Consider the following 20,562-nt stretch of genomic DNA (forward strand, 5'->3'; position numbering starts at 1 on the left):
TGGGACTGTTTAGATCATTTATCTAATCATGATTTAACTTTTGTAGCTGGTATCTGTCTAGAAAATTTTCCATTTAATTCATAATTTCCAGTTTTGTTGAGTGTAGGCTTTTGCATCATATCTGATGATTTTTCGGATTTCTTCAGTTTCTGTTTTTCTGGCTCCCTTTTTGTTTCTGATTTTATTGGTTTGGAAACTGTCTCTGTGCCCTCTGGTTAGTTTGGTTAATGATTTGTCTATCTTATTGATTTTCTCAAAGAACCAGCTCATGGTTTGGGGGAATGCCAGGACAGGGAAGAAGGAGTGGGTGGGTTAGTGAGCAGGTAAATGGGGGGGATCTGATAAAGAGTTTTTGGAGGGAGAAATTAGGAAAGGGGATAACATTCAAAATGTAAATAAAGAAAATACCTAATAAAAATAAAATAAAATAAATGTGTTTCAGTAGAAGAGTAGAAAATCACAACTCAAAGCTAAACCAGAATGAACATATAATTAGCAATTTAGTCTATAAGACACTGATTAAACCTGTTTAATCAGTAGATATCCACATGATTGTAACTTTTATTTTTCCTAAATTGATAGTAGATTAACTTCTTACACAGAAGACTGTAACTACAAAAGGTACTTCTGACCAGAGCTTAAGTAAAGTATAACATCTCTAGCCTTTTTCTGAGCAACGACAGAGCCCAGGGTATTCAGCTGCCTTACAAAGACATGACACCTCATTTCTTCACCATTTACTTTAACTGCCCATGTCATCCTCCTCAATTCCATGGAAATTGACTGCCTTGCTCCTCTATGGAAAGTTTTTAGAACTACTATGATCAACTTATCTACATGACACATAAGCATGTGATCTCATCATACAAAGAACAACATCAACTAGCTGGACTACCCAAAGCTCTCAGGAACTAAACCACCAACCAAAGAGTATACATGGAGGAAAGCAGGACTCCAGATACGATTGTAGCAGAGGGTGGCCTTATCTGACATCAATGGGAGTGGGGAGGCTTGATGTTTCAGTGTAGTGTGATACTAGAGGGTGTGAGGCCAGAGTAAGTGAGTAGGTGGAGGAGCTCCCTCATTGAGGCAAAGGGAAGGCGGGAAAGAGGAATGGAATGGGGGGTTTGTGGAGGGGTAACCGGGAAGGAGGATATCATTTGAAACATAAACAAGTCAAATTATTTAAAAAAGTAATTCCATGTGGTGTGTTGACCCCCAACCTTAAAATTATTCCATTGATACTTGTAATTTTGTAACAAGTATAATTGTAATTTTGATACTCTTATGAATATAATATAAATATCTGACAAGAAGGATATCTAATATGTACCCCTTCCAAAAGTTTATTTAACCAGCAAAGGCATTGTACCCCACAGGCTGAAAATGGCTGTTCTAAGCAGTCAAACTGACAAACCAGAAAATAAACAAACAACAGCAGCAATAAATTTAAACAGGAATTGTCTCATGAGAATGATAATGTAATGTAATCGTGGTCTTCCCAACCTCTACAATGATAAAATTGTTTTTCTTAAACTGCTAACCAATGATAACTACACATGAAGAAAAAAGGAGCAAAGAAAAAATAATTTATGCAAAGTACACAGAGTTCTAATTCTTATCTGTTAGACACCAAAGTTTATGTTCTTTCCATGTAGAGTGACTTCCACAAAGTTCATATTAAATAAATAACATGTATGCCTTTGGATTCCTAAGCAATGTAAGATACTCCTTCAAACAAGTTGCGATCGATTAGGGATGACAGAACTTCAGATCTCATTATGCAGAAAAAGCTGCTGAGAAATTCCCCTGGATGGCAGATAACAGCTCAGGGAAAAAAGATGAAAGTACAAGCTTAGCTGAATCTATTCAGTGAAACTCTGTTTGCACTTTACTTTTAAACAGCTGAAGGCCACAGGGTCTGAGTTCAGAGCTGCTGCCTGTCCAAAAGGCAGTTGGAGGTTTATAGCCAAGAGATCTTCTGCACATGTCGAAGGCCCTGTTTATGAAAGCGGTGATCACTGTTTTAGGAAACTGGCAAAAATTTACATTTCCTTAGTTTTGCTGGCTTTGCAAAACATCCTGCACAGCTGTACTCAACTCCATTAGCTCAACCTTTCTGTAAATTCTCTCACAGAAATCGCTTAGAGGTACATAGGCTGACAGTTGCTGTGTGTTTTGAGAGCTTTACCTGCCGGAAGCCTGCTCAGCATTCTTTTGCTTAATTGGTCTGTAGAGACTGGTCATTTTGGAGGGAGAAGTTCCACACCTCAGAGAGAATGACATCTACCTCAGCTCATAATCAGCTAATTTAGAGAAGGGGAATGTGGCTAGCTCCAAGGGACACTTACCCTATACTCTATAGAGTTGAAGCCAGAGGCTCCTGAAAGTATACCAAGCTATGTAAAATTAGGTGGAAACTGGGAATAGAGAAAAACCGTTTTCAAAGGATGTAAAGTCTATTACCTCTAAATCTACTAGGCTGTCTGAAGACATCCTGGTTTTAAAATTCAAAACTGGATGCATGCTCTTGACTGCAGATTGCTGTTGATCTCGACTCTCATTAAGGCATTGTCTACCAAGCAGGGTGTCTATTTTTTTTTCCACCTAACATCAATGAATCGCAGTAGTGGAAAATGATCAAAAGGATGCAGCAAGAGGTACCTTGGATCACAGGGTCTGCCAGGTAGTGCTCTAGGGAGCAGAAAAGGCAAAGGCACACTTATTCACAAGTACTTTGTTAAGAAGGTACTTAGCCTCAGGGTTAAAAGATTGGAATCCCTGCATAGCAATCCTGAGGCAGCCCCTTATCCTGCCAAGCTGTGCCTCTATTCCTTTATCCTAAAATTGTTTTAGTTGCATTATCCTGTGATCTATAATGTTTTGTGATGTAGCATTCAAGTCTAATTGTTGTGAAGTACAAGTAAGAAGTTATCATTTAGGATTCCTGGTGAAAAAGGACTAGTGACAGATGACTGACCGCAATTATGACTTCTCTTGTATATTATACAAGCTCTTACCACCTAAAAAGAAAGGAATCCAGTACTCATAGTATCTTTCTTATCTCAGAATGGACATCTTCAGAAAAAAATTAATAGAAATTACAAATGTTCATTAAAAAGTAATTGTCATGAGTTGAGAAATATATAGTTTTTGTTTTTTTAAAAGTCTTTCAGAAAATATTATAAAAGTCAATCCAAAACTATGAGTGAGAAAAAGCACACTTGGAACCAATCCAAAACTATGAGTAAAAGCAAGCACACTTGGAAACGATGACTATCATGCATGTACATAAACTGAGCCCGAATAATTAAAACTTTAAGAGGCTAAGTATATTTCTAAAACTATAGTATCATCAGTTCAGATCAATTGTGTAGCAAAAACTAGAACAGTGTAATGAAGTTTGGAAAGAGAGCAAAGAGCACATACTTACTAAACTGCACATTTAAGGGTTTTTATAAAAGAAGAGCAGATGGTTTAGAAAAATATCCATGTTGTTGCTTAGCTTGCAGCAAAGTTCATTACGTTTCATTGTGCTTATAAGTAAAAAAGTGACTTATCATTATAAACATTATTTGAGAATTTCAGATAAATTGTTATGAAATAATATGAATATTTTATGCTTCAAATTAACTTATTAAGATATAATAAAACAACACTACAAAATAATTACTGTTATATTTATAGCTTAAAATCAGTCAATAATCATTCTCATTAAAATTCCTTTTTTAAAAGAAAAATTTTTATTGGGTATTTTCTTTATTTACATTTTAAATGTTTTTCCCTTTTCAGATCTCCCATTTGCAAACTCCTATACCATCTCCCCTCCCCCTGCCTCTATGAGGGTGCTCCCCAACCCACCCAACCACTCCAGTCTTCCCACCCTGGCATTCCCCTTCACTGGGACATTGGACAGTCTCAGACTCAAAAGTCACCCCACTCTTCCCACTGATGTCCAACAAGGCCATCCTCAGCCACATATGCAGCTAGAGCCATGGGTCCCTCCATGTGTACTCTTTGGTTGGTGGTTCAGTCTCTGAGAGCTCCAAGGGATCTGGCCAGTTGACACAGTTGCTCCTCTCAAGAGGCTGCAACCCCATGGAAGTTAAGGATGCTATTTCCAATACCTCAGGATTTCATCTGCTGCTTTATAGTTTTTGACATCTGACATAGCCTATTTAGTTTCACTGTTGCACAGAACAGGAAGTGGCTAAGATTAAGGACCAGATATTGGGAAAATATTTTGAAGAAACCTGCTGCTTTGAACTCTAAAGTACAAAGGTATGCTCTTGGCATTATTACTTTTTAACAGAATTGGAATGGTGTGATTCTTTAAAGTGCACCAAAGAGCTTTTAAAGGATGCTCAATTTGTTTTAATAATCTCTGTTCTACACTTCCCCTCAGCTATTCCCTGATCTTTTACCCTTTGGCAGTTCCTTAAACCTTCATGTTCAAAGTCAATTGGCCTTTTAATAATTAATTAAACCAACAGAAGCTTAATAAACTGTGATCCATGAGAAGGTTAATCTATAAATTGTAGTAAAAACATTACAAAGTTATCAGTTCTGACTTTTTAGCAGATAAACTCACACAATCAAATTCAATATAGAGGGAATAGATGTAGGAATGTGGATACCAAGGATTACTTTCTGTTACTATGAGGAAAAAAATTAATGCAATGCATACCCCAAGAGAGGAATTTTTGAAAACAATTAGTGTCACAGATTTTATTTTTTGTTATTAGTGATTCTTCAATCTAAATAAACATTGTATCTTCAGTAATTTGAGTGTTGAGTAACAAGGAAAATCAAACTATGATCAGTAAAGAATATACAATGTACTTATAGAAACTGAGTTACATGTCTGTGCAGTTATAGAAACAAATATAATTGTTTTATACAGATTAAAGATAAAATAAAAAAAGTTGAATATATAAACACATATAACATATATTTGTATATTATGTATAGGTCTAATGATATTTATTATTATTATTAACAGAGGTATTACAAACTAATGGTTTAGGGGCAAGAATTAAATCTATAAAAAACATACATTTTGTGCTGGAGCTGTGGCTTGGGTCAAGATGGAGAAGCTGTATAGCATGGAAGAAGTCTTGAGCTTCACTTGCATGACTTAAAATGGAATACTTAAAAATAGAAGGAAAACATCATCAATGTTTTGAAGAAAATGTGTAGATGTACTCTTTTTAGGTGATGATACCTACAGTATCAGATGAAGCAAAAAGAGATTTGAGGTAGAAGAGAAAGAAGAGAAATAACTTTCTCTCCATAAAATTCTGTTCAGTTCAGAACACTAATGACTTATGCTCTAAGATCGAGAATAGACAAATGGGACCTCATAAAATTGCAAAGGTCCTAAAAGACAAAGGACACTGTAAATAGGACAAAATGGCAACCAACAGATTGGGAAAAGATCTTTACCAATCCTCCATCTGAGAGAGGACTAATATCCAAAATATACAAAGACCTCAAGAAGTTAGACTCCAGAAAACCAAATAACCCTATCAAAACATGGGAAACAGACCTAAATAGAGAATTCTCAACTGATGAAACTTTAATGGCTGAGAATGACCTAAAGAAATGTTCAACATCCATAGTAATCAGGGAAATGCAAATCAAAATGACCTTGATATTCTTCCTCACACCAGTCAGCATGGCTAAGATCAAAAACTCAGGTGATAGCAGATGCTGGTAAGAATGTGGAGAAGGAGAAACACTCCTCCATTGCTTATAGGATTGCAAATTGGTGCAACCACTCTGGAAATCAATCTGGAGGTTCATTAGAAATTTGGACATAGTACTACCTGAGGACCCAGCTATACCACTCCTGGACATAGCCCAAAAGATGCTCCAACATGTGAAAAGGAGACATCTTCCTCTATGTTCATATCAATCATGTTTGTAATAGCCAGAAGCTGGAAACAACCCTGGTGTACCTCAAAAGATGAATGGATACAGAAAATGTGGCACATTTACACAATGGAGTACTACTCAGCTATTAAAAATGTTGACTTCATAAAATTCCCAGGCAAATGGATGGATCTAGACAATATCATCCTCAGTGAGGTAACTCAATCACAAAAGAATACACATGGTATGTACTCACTGATAAGTGGGTTTTAGGCAAAGAACATGGACTATCCATGATTCAACTCACAGACTACATGAAACTCAAGAAGGAGGAAGACCATAGAATAGATGCTTCAGTCCTACTTAGAAGTGCAACAAAATAATCAAGGGATGTAGAGGGTGGTAGGAAATTGGAAGGAAGAGAAGAATAAGACAGAAATAGAGGGGCAGAATCAGGTATGGGATGAGATGGAGGAGGTATCTCGAGGGTCAGGAAATAGAACAGAGGTGGGTGGCAATGGGGGATGGGGTCCTAGGGGTAACAACATGGAAATCCCAAATGCCAGGAACACAAGGGCCTCCCAGGACTCCACTGGGCTGACATTAGCTGAAATATCCAACAAAGGGGAGAGGGAACCTGTTGAGACTATATACAGAGTTTAGGCATGGGCCCAGGGTTGGGGGATGTGGCCACCCACTCATCTCCAAAATTTTAACCCAGAATTGTTCCTGTCTAAAGAAAATACAGGGACAAAGAGTGGATCAGAGACTGAAGAAAAGCCACCCATACAGTGCCCCACCTGTGGATCTATTCCACATGCAGACACCAAACCCAGACACTATTGTGAAGCCAAGAATTGCTTGCTGAGAGGAGCCTGATACATCTGTCTCCTGAGAGGCTCTGCCAGATCCTGACTAATACAGATATGGATGCTGGCAGCCAACCGTCGGACAAAGCACAGGGACACCAAGAAGGAGTAAGGGGAAAGACTGAAGGAGCTGAAGGGGTCTCATCAACAGGAGAGGAGGCCCTTGGTCCAGAAAGGCTTGATGCCCTGGAGTGGAGGAAGGCTAGGGTGGTGAGGCAGGAGTGGATGGAAGGTTGAGGAGCACACTCATAGAAGCAGGGTAATGGGGGATGGGATAAGATATTTGCAGAAGGGAAACCAGGAAGGGATAATGTTTGAAATGTAAATAAATAAAGCACCCAATTAAAAAAAAAGTTAAAAAAAATCTCTTCAGCCATTTTATGTGCATTTTTTCTATACATTTCAAACAACTTTTTGAGGTAAGGGCTCTTACTATTCCCATTTTAAAAGTTATAACAGAGAATAAATAAATTTAGTAATTAGCAAAAATGTAATTACTAGATGGTAGAACTTAGACATCATAATGACTATTACATTATTTTAAAATGCTTTCATAAATTAGATACTATAAATGTAATAGCTAATTGACACATATAGAGTTACTTTCCACTTTGTGAATCTTTCTTATACATCAAGTTTTCTTCAGCCTTCCTGGAACTTGGTAAGTTACACAGAGGAGGTTTATTCAGCTGCTTGCTTTGAAATACAATCTGAACATAGACACAATGAAAATAAAATATTTTCAAGGGCATTTCTTTCATTAGCTTTGTTATCCTACTTCACTGACCTTTACTATATCCGTTTAAAAAATGCTTCAATCATCTACTTTTTAGAATTGTCACAAAATATAATTATCAGAAGTGTAGAGAACACCAATTTGGGTGACAAAAGCGTATTTGCCATTCACAGTGCATGGTGGCTAGAGGGTGATTGAAAACTTCTGTCAGAGAAACCAGTAAACATATTCTGGAAAGCCTGTGCAGTTTGCTTTTTTCCTATGCTGAAAACCAACTGTTTATGGCATCTACTGCCTTCAGGGCTATGTGGAGCAGTTGTGTTCATTGATTAAGGAAACTAAAGACATATCAAGACAGAGTGAAACACAAATAAGACCTTTCAAAGGCATCTAATGATGAGATTTCTTCGGGGCAAGCAGAGCGCCTTAAACTTCTAAGCTTCCCATAAAATCTCTTTAAATAATCTCTACTTTATTTAAGTTCCAGGAAACAAAATCACTTTCTGCAAGCTACAATAACAAATGAGAACATTTCAACCCTTACAGAATAGAAAATACTCCAGTGAGCAAATTAAAAAGTGAACCTGGTGTTAGAGCAGAGCTTCTACTCAGTAAGATAATACAGGTAAATTAATTTGCTTAGTATTTAAAATGGTAATTTTATCTCATTAAAATAATTTGAAAGCCTTCTAAACATATAACTCCTGTTAGATGATTTGTGATTACAAATCACAGGCTTAAATAATTTTCATCAATTTCATATATCTCCTATTTCCTTATTTCAAAATTAATATGCTTTTGATTGAATAAATTATCTGGACTTACATGTTTAATTATGTTTGTATGTATGTTTTCAGGGCCTTGTTTACTCAATTATATTTGCAAACCTTGAACTATTTCTCTCTATCATCCCCTTTGAATGAGTAAAACCACATTCACTGGGTCAACCTAAAAATAATTTAAGAAATTTTTCATACCTTTCTTACACTGTTGTTACTACTTATTAGACATTTAAGGAGGGATTGTGCTAGGAAGTTGATTATGTCTTCTAAAAACATATACATTCTTTTACATGGTAACACAAAATAAAAGTACTGTGGATTATTGGGGTTTAAGATGTGATAGAAATCTACCATAAGTTTTTAATAAACCATCTTGCATTCCTTTCAATTTAGTCAATGTGTTATCTGTTCTCTAGGAAGGATAACATGACACTGAGATTTTGATTCTCTTACAAAATGACTAAACCTCAATACATTAGAATTTACATGATTACTCCTTTTGGAGAGTAAATAAGCCAAGAGTATGAGCCATACATATGTTCACCATCTCATGACTTCTCTATGGCTACAACATCATATGCTATAGGCCATTGAGTGTTACAAATGAGAGCATGCACTCTCACTGTTCTCTTTCGCTTTGATGGATGTATTAGCATCACCATATTGTTGCATCTTTTATGTAATCTGGTTGCCTCCAAGTTTTCTTGCTTCCAAACACCATCTACATATGAATTTAGAATGGAACATTTTAAATTGATCTCTTCAAAATCACATCTAAAGGGTAGAAGAAACTCACCAGACAAGAATTCCACTAGTGTACATCGTAGAAGGGAAGGAATTTAGCAACTACAGGTAGGGATCAAAATCTAGTAATTTCCAAATTATTTGAGTCCCCCATTACTATGGCTTTGTAGGGTTTCTTCAGTTGATCATTTAACAGTACGCTTGTGTACTGAAGTTGTAAGTGTAACCTAACATATTACAATGATAGCAGGATTCTTGTCCTTGCTTTCTATCATCTCACACTGGTCCTTACTTCTTACTATCAAAGACAATGAGTCTTGCCACAGAATTATTTCTTACTCATACATGCTGTTTTCTGTTTATAAAGTAACAGTCTTGGGAACTGTGACATGGTGGGTATAAAATTGTGGGTCTGAACTGTGAAAGAAATGTTCAACTTATGATTATGTGCCTAAAGGTGGACAGTGATTATAAACAGTGCACATTTATAATCCTAGCACTTGGAAGGCAGAAGAAATTGAATATCTGAGTTCAAGCACAGTTAGAACTACAAAGTGTGTTCTGGAACAGGCAGGGCCAAGAAAAAGAAAACGATCAAAAAAAAATCTTGTGGCTTGTTTGGTTGTTCTAATGGGCATAAATTTCAAAGGGGTCAGTAATAGAAAATATGTTTGTTGACAGATCTGATGTGCAATAGTAGTAGTAGTTACTTACTTAGAAGAGACAGTCCATGTGATTAAACTCTTGACTGTTATCGATTCAAATGACCATCATGTAGACATTAGGGTGGCTGCAGTGATGAATTGCATCATGGTTGTTTCTGTGAACTTTTATGAATATAAAAGTGGGTTCTTTCCATTGTTCTGTCATTTATACATACATACATATAGTAAATAATGAAGAGTCTTAACTCAAAGTTTTGGCTCTTAGAGAAAATTATACCTATCCAACTCAAACATGTGTCTAAAAATATAATGCAGAAGGCTCTTATTTTCATTTTGCCTGGACTTGTAAAAATAGCCTTATGTAAGTCTAACTTAATGTTTTTGTCCACTGTTCATTGATATTGGATGTTTTACTACAGAGCCATCACTATGGTGTGAAACAAAGCTGAGATTACAGTATATAATGAGGGCAGGATCAGCTTGAGAAGAATATATATATATGATATATACATATATGATATATATATATATATATACATATATACATACATACACACACACACACACACACACACACACACACACACACACACACACACACATATATATATATATATATATATATATATATATATATAGTCTTCGGGTTTTTTCCTGTACCATCCTATTTCTGCTGATCAATTTAGATAGTATAATGTTCTAACAACTGGGTGGGTGGGTGGGTGGGAGATCATCCTTATAAAATCAGGGGGAAGAAGGATGGGATACAGGATTTCTGGAATTAAAAATGAGAAAGGGGATAACATTTGAAATGTAAATAAATAAAATATCCAATAAAAATACATTCAAAAAAAGAACTGGTGAGTAGAATTTAGTTCATGTCCACAAATCACTAAGCCATAGTACCTTGGTATTCATGCACTTTATCTATATTAACACCTAGACTGTAAGTGGAGTATTTATTTGTTTTGTTTTTAAAGTAATATGACCTTACTCTACAATCTAAGAGACTTAGTTAACACCAAATGCTTTCCTCTACCCCACACATCTAGTTCACTATTAACACATTCATCTCACAGAATTTAGCAACATGCATCCCTAAGATGTAAAAAATGTTTACAATATGGTGTACATAATCCCAGAACATTATTTTCTTTTCTGGAAAAATCAGAAATTGTTAACTGTTAAGGATGAGATTAAGAAATGCTCTTATGTGTGACATCCACTGCCATTATAATGCAAAAATGACTTCAAAGCAATATATTCTCCACTTTGTAGTAATAATGAAAAATGTATTTGTCCTATATATTAAATGTGTTATCCCAGGATTTGTATAACCACAGGGACTTTGAACAGATTTGTTATGTAATAAATAAATTGGTGTTTAACTTGGTTTACATCACCCAAAAAAACTGCAGATAAATGAAGACCTCTAACCTCATAGACAGTATGTTTTCTTTTCTGTAAAATTTCTATCGACCTTAATTAGCACAATGATATTGATATAATGAACCATTATACTAACACATAAGACATTAATGGATACTCCAACATACTTGGCAGTATTAAGGACATAATTAAGGAAATAATACAGTCTTAGAACGAGGATATGAATGTTGAATTTGCCTTTTTTATATGCAATATTCAAGTTTTAATTTGCCCTTGTTATTTTTTGCAAGAATAACATTTACAAAGATTTTATTATCTTCTATTATCTTTGAGACAAGCTAAAATGTAAACATGTATGGTAGAGAGGTGGGGTAAATTATTTTAGGTTAATGACTTCTTTTTTTTCAAGTTTTTTTTTAATTCGATATATTTTTTAAATACATTTCAAATGATTTCCCCTTTTCTGGCTCCCCATTCCCCAAAAGTCACATAAGCCCCCTTCCCTTCCCCTGTTCTCCCCCAGACCCCTTCCACTTCCCTGTTCTGGTTTTGCCCTATACTGCTACACAGAGTCTTTGCAGAACAAGGGGCCACTCCTCCATTCTTTTTGTACCTCATTTGATGTGTGGATTATGTGTTGGGTATTACAGCTTTCTAGGCTAATATCCACTTATTAGTAAGTACATACCATGATTGATCTTTTGAGACTGGATTACCTCACTTAGTATGATGTTCTCCAGCTCCATTCATTTGCCTAAGAATTTCATGAATTCATTGTTTCTAATGGCTGGATAGTATTCCATTGTGTATATATACAACATTTTTTGCATCCATTTTTCTGTTGAGGGATACCTAGGTTCTTTCCAGCTTCTGGCTACTATAAATAGGGCTGCTATGACCATAGTGGAGCATGTATCCTTATATGCTGGGGAATTCTCTGGGTATATGCCCAGGAGTGGTATAGCAGGATCTTTCGGAAGTGATGTGCCCAGTTTTCTGAGGAACCGACAGACTGATTTCCAGAATGGTTGTACCAATTTTCAACCCCACCAGCAGTGGAGGAGTGTTCCTCTTTCTCAACATCCTCACCAAGGCCTGCTGTCTCCTGAATTTTTAGTCTTAGCCATTCTGACTGGTGTAAGGTGAAATCTCAGAGTTGTTTTGATTTGCATTTCCCTAATGACTAATGAAGTTGAGCATTTTTTAAGATGCTTCTCCGCCATCCGGAGTTCTTCAGGTGAGAATTCTTTGTTTAACTCTGTACCACATTTTTTAATAGGGTTATTTGCTTTTCTGGAATCTAACTTCTTGAGTTCTTTGTATATATTGGATATTAGCCCTCTATCTGATGTAGGGAACTTTTGCCTTTTCTATGTAAATATGAATTATTTTTTCTTTTATTTTTATTCGATATAATTTATTTACATTTCAAATGATTTCCCTTTTCTAGCCCCCCCCCACTCCCCGAAAATCCCGTAAGCCCCCTTCTCTTCCTCTGTCCTCCCACCCACCCCTTCCCACTTCCCCATTCTGGTTTTGCCAAATACTGTTTCACTGAGTCTTTCCAGAACCAGGGGCCACTCCTCCGTTCTTCTTGTACCTCATTTGATGTGTAGATTATGTTTTGGGTATTCCAGTTTTCTAGGTTAATATCCACTTATTAGTGAGTGCATACCATGATTCACCTTTTGAGTCTGGGTTACCTCACTTAGTATGATATTCTCTAGCTCCATCCATTTGCCAAAGAATTTCATGAATTCATTGTTTCTAACGGCTGAATAGTACTCCATTGTGTAGATATACCACATTTTTTTGCATCCACTCTTCTGTTGAGGGATACCTGGTTTCTTTCCAGCATCTGGCAATTATAAATAGGGCTGCTATGAACATAGTAGAACATGTATCCTTATTACATGGTGGGGAGTCTTCTGGGTATATGCCCAGGAGTGGTATAGCAGGATCTTCTGGAAGTGAGGTGCCCAGTTTTCAGAATAACCGCCAGACTGCTTTCCAGAGTGGTTGTACAAATTTGCAACCCCACCAGCAGTGGAGGAGTGTTCCTCTTTCTCCACACCCTCTCCAACACCTGCTGTTTCCTGAATTTTTAATCTTAGCCATTCTGACTGGTGTAAGATGAAATCTTAGGGTTGTTTTGATTTGCATTTCCCTAATGACTAATGAAGTTGAGCATTTTTTAAGATACTTTTCCGCCATCCGAAGTTCTTCAGGTGAGAATTCTTTGTTTAACTCTGTACCCCATTTTTTAATAGGGTTGTTTGGTTTTCTGGAGTCTAACTTCTTGAGTTCTTTATATATATTGGATATTAGCCCTCTATCTGATGTAGAATTGGTGAAGATCTTTTCCCAATTTGTTGGTTGTCGATTTGTCCTCTTGATGGTGTCCTTTGCCTTACAGAAACTTTGTAATTTTATGAGGTCCCATTTGTCAATTCTTGCTCTTAGAGCAAACGCTATTGGTGTTCTGTTCAGAAACTTTCTCCCTGTACTGATGTCCTCAAGGGTCTTCCCCAGTTCCTTTTCTATTAGCTTCAGAGTGTCTGGCTTTATGTGGAGGTCCTTGATCCATTTGGATTTGAGCTTAGTACAAGGAGACAAGGATGGATCAATTCGCATTCTTCTGCATGCTGACCTCCAGTTGAACCAGCACCATTTGTTGAAAAGGCTATCTTTTTTCCATTGGATGTTTTCAGCCTCTTTGTCGAGGATCAAGTGGCCATAGGTGTGTGGGTTCATTTCTGGATCTTCAATCTTGTTCCATTGATCTGCCTGCCTGTCACTGTACCAATACCATGCAGTTTTTAACACTATTGCTCTGTAGTATTGCTTGAGGTCAGGGATACTGATTCCCCCAGATTTTCTTTTGTTGCTGAGAATAGTTTTAGCTATCCTGGGTTTTTTGTTGTTCCAGATGAATTTGATAATTGCTCTTTCTAACTCTGTGAAGAATTGAGTTGGGATTTTGATGGGTATTGCATTAAATCTGTATATTGCTTTTGGCAAAATGGCCATTTTAACTATATTGATTCTACCGATCCATGAGCATGGGAGGTTTTCCCATTTTTTGAGGTCTTCTTCCATTTCCTTCTTCAGAGTCTTGAAGTTCTTGTCATACAGATCTTTCACATGTTTGGTAAGAGTCACCCCAAGATACTTTATACTGTTTGTGGCTATTGTGAAGGGGGTCATTTCCCTAATTTCTTTCTCAGCCTGCTTATCCTTTGAGTATAGGAAGGCCACTGATTTGCTTGAGTTGATTTTATAACCTGCCACTTTGCTGAAGTTGTTTATCAGCTGTAGGAGCTCTCTAGTGGAGTTCTTTGGGTCACTTAGGTAGACGATCATGTCGTCTGCAAATAATGATAGTTTGACTTCTTCCTTTCCAATTTGTATCCCTTTTACCTCCTTATGTTGTCGAATTGCCCGAGCTAGTACCTCAAGTACAATATTGAAAAGATAAGGAGAAAGGGGGCAGCCTTGTCTGGTCCCTGATTTCAGTGGGATTGCTTCAAGTTTCTCTCCATTTAGTTTGATGCTGGCTACCGGTTTGCTGTATATTGCTTTTACTATGTTTAGGTATGGGCCTTGAATTCCTGTTCTCTCCAAGACTTTAAGAATGAAAGGATGCTGAATTTTGTCAAATGCTTTTTCAGCATCCAATGAAATGACCATGTGGTTTTGTTCTTTGAGTTTGTTTATTTAGTGGATTGTATTGATGGATTTCCATATATTGAACCAACCCTGCATTCCTGGGATAAAGCCTACTTGATCATGGTGGATGATCGTTTTGATGTGTTCTTGGATTCGGTTGGCAAGAATTTTATTGAGTATTTTTGCATCGATGTTCATAAGGGAAATTGGTTTGAAGTTCTCTTTCTTTGTTGGATCTTTGTGTGGCTTTGGTATCAGCGTAATTGTGGCTTCGTAGAAGGAATTGGGTAGTGTTCCTTCTGTTTCTATTTTGTGGAATAGTTTGAAGAGTATTGGTGTTAACTCTTCTTTGAAGGTCTGGTAGAATTCTGCACTGAAGCCATCTGGTCCTGTCCTTTTTTTTGGTTGGAAGACTTTCTATGACTCCTTCTATTTCTTGAGGCATTATGGGACTGTTTAGATGGTCTAGTTGTTCCTGATTTAATTTTGGTATTTGGTATCTGTCAAGGAAATTGTCCATTTCCTCCAGATTCTCCAGTTGTGTTGAGTACAGTCTCTTGTAGTAGGATCTGATGATTTTTTGGTTTTCCTCAGTTTCCGTTGTTATATCTCCCTTTTCATTTCTAAGTTTGTTAATTTGGATACTTCCTCTGTGCCCTTTGGTCAGTCTGGCTAAGGGTTTATCTATCTTGTTGATTTTCTCAAAGAACTAGCTCCTGGTTTTGTTGATTTTTTGTATGGTTCTCTTTGTTTCTACTTGATTGATTCGGCCCTGAGTTTGATGATTTCCTGCCTTCTACTCCTCCTGGGCGAAATAGCTTCTTTTTGTTCTATGGCTTTCAGGTGTGTCATTAAGTTGGTAATGTATGCTCTCTCCATTTTCTTTTTGGAGGCACTCAGGGCCATGAGTTTTTCTCTTAGCACTGCTTTCATTGTGTCCCATAGACTTGGGTATGTTGTGTTTTCATTTTCATTGTGTTCTAAAATGTCTTTAATTTCTTTCTTTATTTCTTCCTTGACCAAGGTATCATTGAGTAGAGTATTGTTCAGTTTCCACGTGTATGTGGATTTTCTGTTGTTTCTGTTGCTATTGAAGACCACTTTTACTCCATAGTGATCAGATAGGAGGCATGGGATTAGTTTGATCTTCTTATATTTGTTGAGGTCTGTCTTGTGACCAATTATATGGTCGATTTTGGAGAAGGTACCATGAGGTGCTGAGAAAAAGGTATATTCTTTTGTTTTAGGATAGAATGTTCTATATATGTCTGTTAAATCTAATTGGTCCAAAGCTTCAATTAGTTTCATTGTGTCCCTGTTTAGTTTTTGTTTTCCTGATCGGTCCATTGAGGAAAGTGCAGTGTTGAAGTCACCCACAATTATTGTGTTAGGTGCAATGTGTGCTTTTAGTTTTAATAAAGTTTCTTTTACGAAAGAGGGTGCCCTTGCATTTGGGGCATAGATGTTCAGGATTGAGAGTTCTTCTTGTTGTATTTTTCCTTTGACCAGCAAGAAGTGTCCCTCAGGGTCTCTTTTGATGACTTTGGGTTGAAAGTCAATTTTATCTGATATTAAAATGGCTACTCCAGCTTGTTTCTTGAGACCATTTGCTTGTAAAATTGTCTTCCAGCCTTTTACTCTAAAGTAGTGTTTGTCTTTGACCCTGAGGTGTGTTTCCTGTAAGCAACAAAATGTAGGGTCCTGTTTACGTATCCAGTCAGTTAGTCTGTGTCTTTTTATTGGGGCATTAAGTCCATTGATGTTAAGAGATATTAAGGAATAGTGATTGTTACTTCCTATCATTTTTGACGTTATTTTTTAAATTTGAATGCTTAACTTCTTTTGGGTTTGATGAAAGCTTACTATCTTGCTTTTTCCAGTGTGAAGTTTCCCTCCTTGTATTGGTGTTGTCCTCCTATTATCCTTTTTAGGGCTGGGTTTGTGGATAGATATTGGGTAAACTTGGTTTTGTCATGAAATATCTTAGTTTCTCCATCTATGGTGATTGAGAGTTTTGCTGGATATAGTAGTTTTGGTTGGCATTTGTGTTCTCTTAGAGTCTGCATGAGATCTGCCCAGGACCTTCTAGCCTTCATAGTCTCAGGTGAAAAGTCTGCTGTGATTCTGATAGGTATTCCTTTATATGTTACTTGGCCTTTTTCTCTTACTGCCTTTAGTATTCTTTCTTTGTTTAGAACATTTGGTGTTTTGATTATTATGTGACGGGAAGTATTTCTGTTCTGGTCCAGTTTGTTTGGAGTTCTGTAGCCTTCTTGTATATTCATGGGCATCTCTCTCTTTAGGTTAGGGAAGTTTCTTCCATAATTTTATTGAAGATATTTGCTAGCCCTTTAAGTTGTAAATCTTCACTCTCATCTATGCCTATAATCCTTAGGTTTGCTCTTCTCATTGTGTCCTGGATTTCCTGGATATTTTGGGTTACAAGCTTTTTGCATTTTGCATTTTCTTTAACTGTTGATTCCATGGTTTCTATGGAATCTTCAGCATCTGAGATTCTTTCTTCTATCTCTTGTATTCTGTTGTTGATATTTGCATCTCTGTCCCCTGATTTCTTCCCAAGGCTTTCTATCTCCAAAGTTGTCTCCCTTTGAGTTTTCTTAGTTGTTTCTACTTCTGATTTTAGACCCTGGATGGTTTTGCTTAGCTCCTTCACTTGCTTGTTTGTGCTTTCCTGTAATTCTTTAAGAGATTTTTGTGTTTCCTCTTTCATGAGCTCAGCCTGTTGACCAATGTTCTCCTGTATTTCTTTAAGAGATTTTTGTGTTTCGTCTTTTATGACCTCAGCCTGTTGACCAAAGTTTTCCTGTATTTCTTTAAGTGATTTTTGCATTTCCTCCTTTTTGGCTTTTGTATTCTCCTGGATTTCTTTCAATGATTTTTGTGTTTCCCTTGCAAGGGCTTCTAACTTATGATCCATTTTCTCCTGAATTTCTTTAAGTATGTCCTTCATGTGTTCCTGTACCAGCATCATGACCAGTGATTTTAAATCCAGATTTTGTTTTACTGGTGTGATGGGGTATCCAGGACATGTTGGTAGAGGAGAATTGGGTTCAAATGTTGCCATATTGCCTTGATTTCTGTTAGTGACGTTCCTGCGTTTGCCTTTTGCCATCTAGTTCTCACTGGTGTTAGTTTGTCTTGTCAGTGCTAGACTCACCAGTACAAGCTGCCCCTTCCCAGTTGGCCTCTGGTGCACAGCTTACCTCCTGCACTGCTTGTAGACAGGGTGCTGCTGCCCAGGCTGTTCAGATCCCAAAGCAGGCACCCGAAGGCTCCCGCTGGGGCCCGCTGGATTCACTGGAGCACACTGACTTCTCCCAGTTGGCCGCCCGGAAGCCCAGCTAGCCTCTTGCAGGCCTTGGAGATGTGGTGCTGCCGCCCAGGCTGATCTGGATCCTGAAGCGGAGAGAGTAGAGCTGAGGGCTTCTGCCTGAGACCTTGCCCCAGATTTTGTCTGTGGACCAGATAGAGCCCGTGTGCACCCCCAGGGAGTGCTGATGGTGTATGCTGCTGTGACCTCCCCTATGTTCTGCTCACTCTGCTGGGCAGCCGATCCCCCAACCGGGCTGGCGCACACAAGGTTAGCCTGGCCGCCCAGTCCCTGAGTCCAGGCAAAATTCTGGGAGGCCAAGGTCTGAGCCAAGTTCCCCTAGGGCTATGACTGTTAATTGGGTCCGCCAGGTGACCCGGATGGGGTCGTGCGCACCCGCGCTCCCTGAAAGCGCTGGGAGAGTCTGCTGTGCTTACAACCTCCTGGGCGGGTTGACTCACAGATGGCCCACCAAGCCGCCCAGTTCTTGGGGTCAGTCCTGTGCCTTTTGGGGCCTAGACCCCCGCTTTGTTAGCCTCAGGCTATGCCTGTTACAGGTCTTCCTGCCAGAGCTCTCTGTCGTCCTGCAGGCAAAATGGCTGCGCGCGCGCAGACCTGGGCAAAAAACCTCCTGGCTGGGTTGGCACCCCGATGGCCCCCGACCAGCCCAGGGCCTGGGTGCAGGCCAACGCCCATCGGGCTTAGACCACCGCGGTGTTGGCCTCGGATTATGTTTGTGTACCTCATTCTGTCTGCTCACTGGAGTCCGAATCCAAGATGGATGCACCTCTCCTGACTGGTGGGAGTTCTGAAGTGGCTTCCATGCAGGAAAGGCGCTGCACAACCACAGCTGCTTGCAGCCCGGCTGGTCTGCGAAGGTCAGTGGTCGTGGGCACAGGGCCATGGACCCTGTGTCGCCTTGGTTCCACTGCTGATGGCCCTTCAGCTGTACCAGCCACTGCTGCACTGCCGCCGCCGCCGCCGGCGCCGGAAGTCCATGAATTATTTCTAATTTGTTTGATATAATTCAATTGTTTGAATAATTTAGGCATAATGAATTATATCTAATTGTTTTCAAAGAAGAATGGGAAGAGGAGTGGAAGTTGGGAGAGAAGACTTGTTTCCACAATGTAGATCTCTACCATATCCTAATAATCATGTAGTCTAGCTGATAAAGATACAACATTTTACATGATGGCTGAATTTAGGAATAATAACAAGCTTCTAATTCTAATTCTACTATTTTTAAGATTTCTAGTTTCACTGAAGGATAAAATATAGTGATTCAACATAGCTGTCTATATTGTTAACCAACTCTAAATTTCTTACGTAATACTGTTTGAATAGCTCCACAGTTAGGTATTTTTCATTTTATATAAGGTCATAGTTGTTGAAGGTGTTGTTTCTGGAGATGTCATTTTACTTTCCCTGCTTTCATAGCCTAAAGCTACAAGAAAATTATTCAATTGGTTGTTTTATATCAAATCACAAGGTAGGGCAATATAAATTATAAAGCAATATAGTTTATTTATAGACCTCTAAATAGTCCCACACAGTGACTTAAAAGTAAATATATTCATTTTCTTGCAGTTCTTATAGATTTCAATTCAGTATAATTTGTATTTTAGAATGTCATATTTTGATGGCCATCACCAAATAACAGAATCAACTCAAGCCACAAGTAAAGATCATATATATTACAATCAACAGGAGATCACCATATGTTCTCGAGATCTTAGATTAGAAAAGATCAAAAAATTTTTTTCCTAAATTGAAATATAATTATGTCTGAGAAGAATAGGCTCTGCATTATTTTCAAGCAAGTGGCAAGTGACAATCAAGTGTCTAGAATGGCACAAATCCATCACAGAATGATAATAAATTACCATTTTTTATCACTTTACCCATTTGTCAGTTACTCATTCTCTATTATGAATTGCTTCAAGGTTTTTTCCAGTTTCTCAATTTCTACTTTTCTTAATCCAATAAATTCCAAATTTATTCAATTGCTTTATGATCAAAGATGCTAAATCAAAGGCATGTATATTGATGTTAACATGTATACCTAATACTTGTGTGGATAGAAAATACTGAAGATCTGGAGATCAACCTGGGATGTAATAGCCAGATGCTGTTTCAAAGTAATGAAGAAAATTTTGTCCCAATTAAAAATTAAAGTGTATGTAAATTATCATATATAGACCTTTTAATAAATAGTTAAAACACATTTTCTCACAGTATTCCTTTTATTCAGTTACACATACTACATATTCTTCTACCCACAACAATAAAGAAAATTGAATGAATTTTCCTGAACATCATGCATATATAAATACAAAAAATAAGAAGAGTAGAAGAAATATAAATATTGATTTCTATGCCAACTTAAATAAGTTGTTCTTTACTTTTTATGCTCTCAATATTGATTTTCTATACTAGTCAGAAAAATTGATGCTTATTACTTGAGGATTTATATAGCTCTTTTAAATATAATATACCTAAC

The sequence above is a fragment of the Apodemus sylvaticus genome, chromosome 11 (genome assembly GCF_947179515.1).
Source record: "Apodemus sylvaticus chromosome 11, mApoSyl1.1, whole genome shotgun sequence".
Lineage (NCBI taxonomy): Eukaryota > Metazoa > Chordata > Mammalia > Rodentia > Muridae > Apodemus > Apodemus sylvaticus.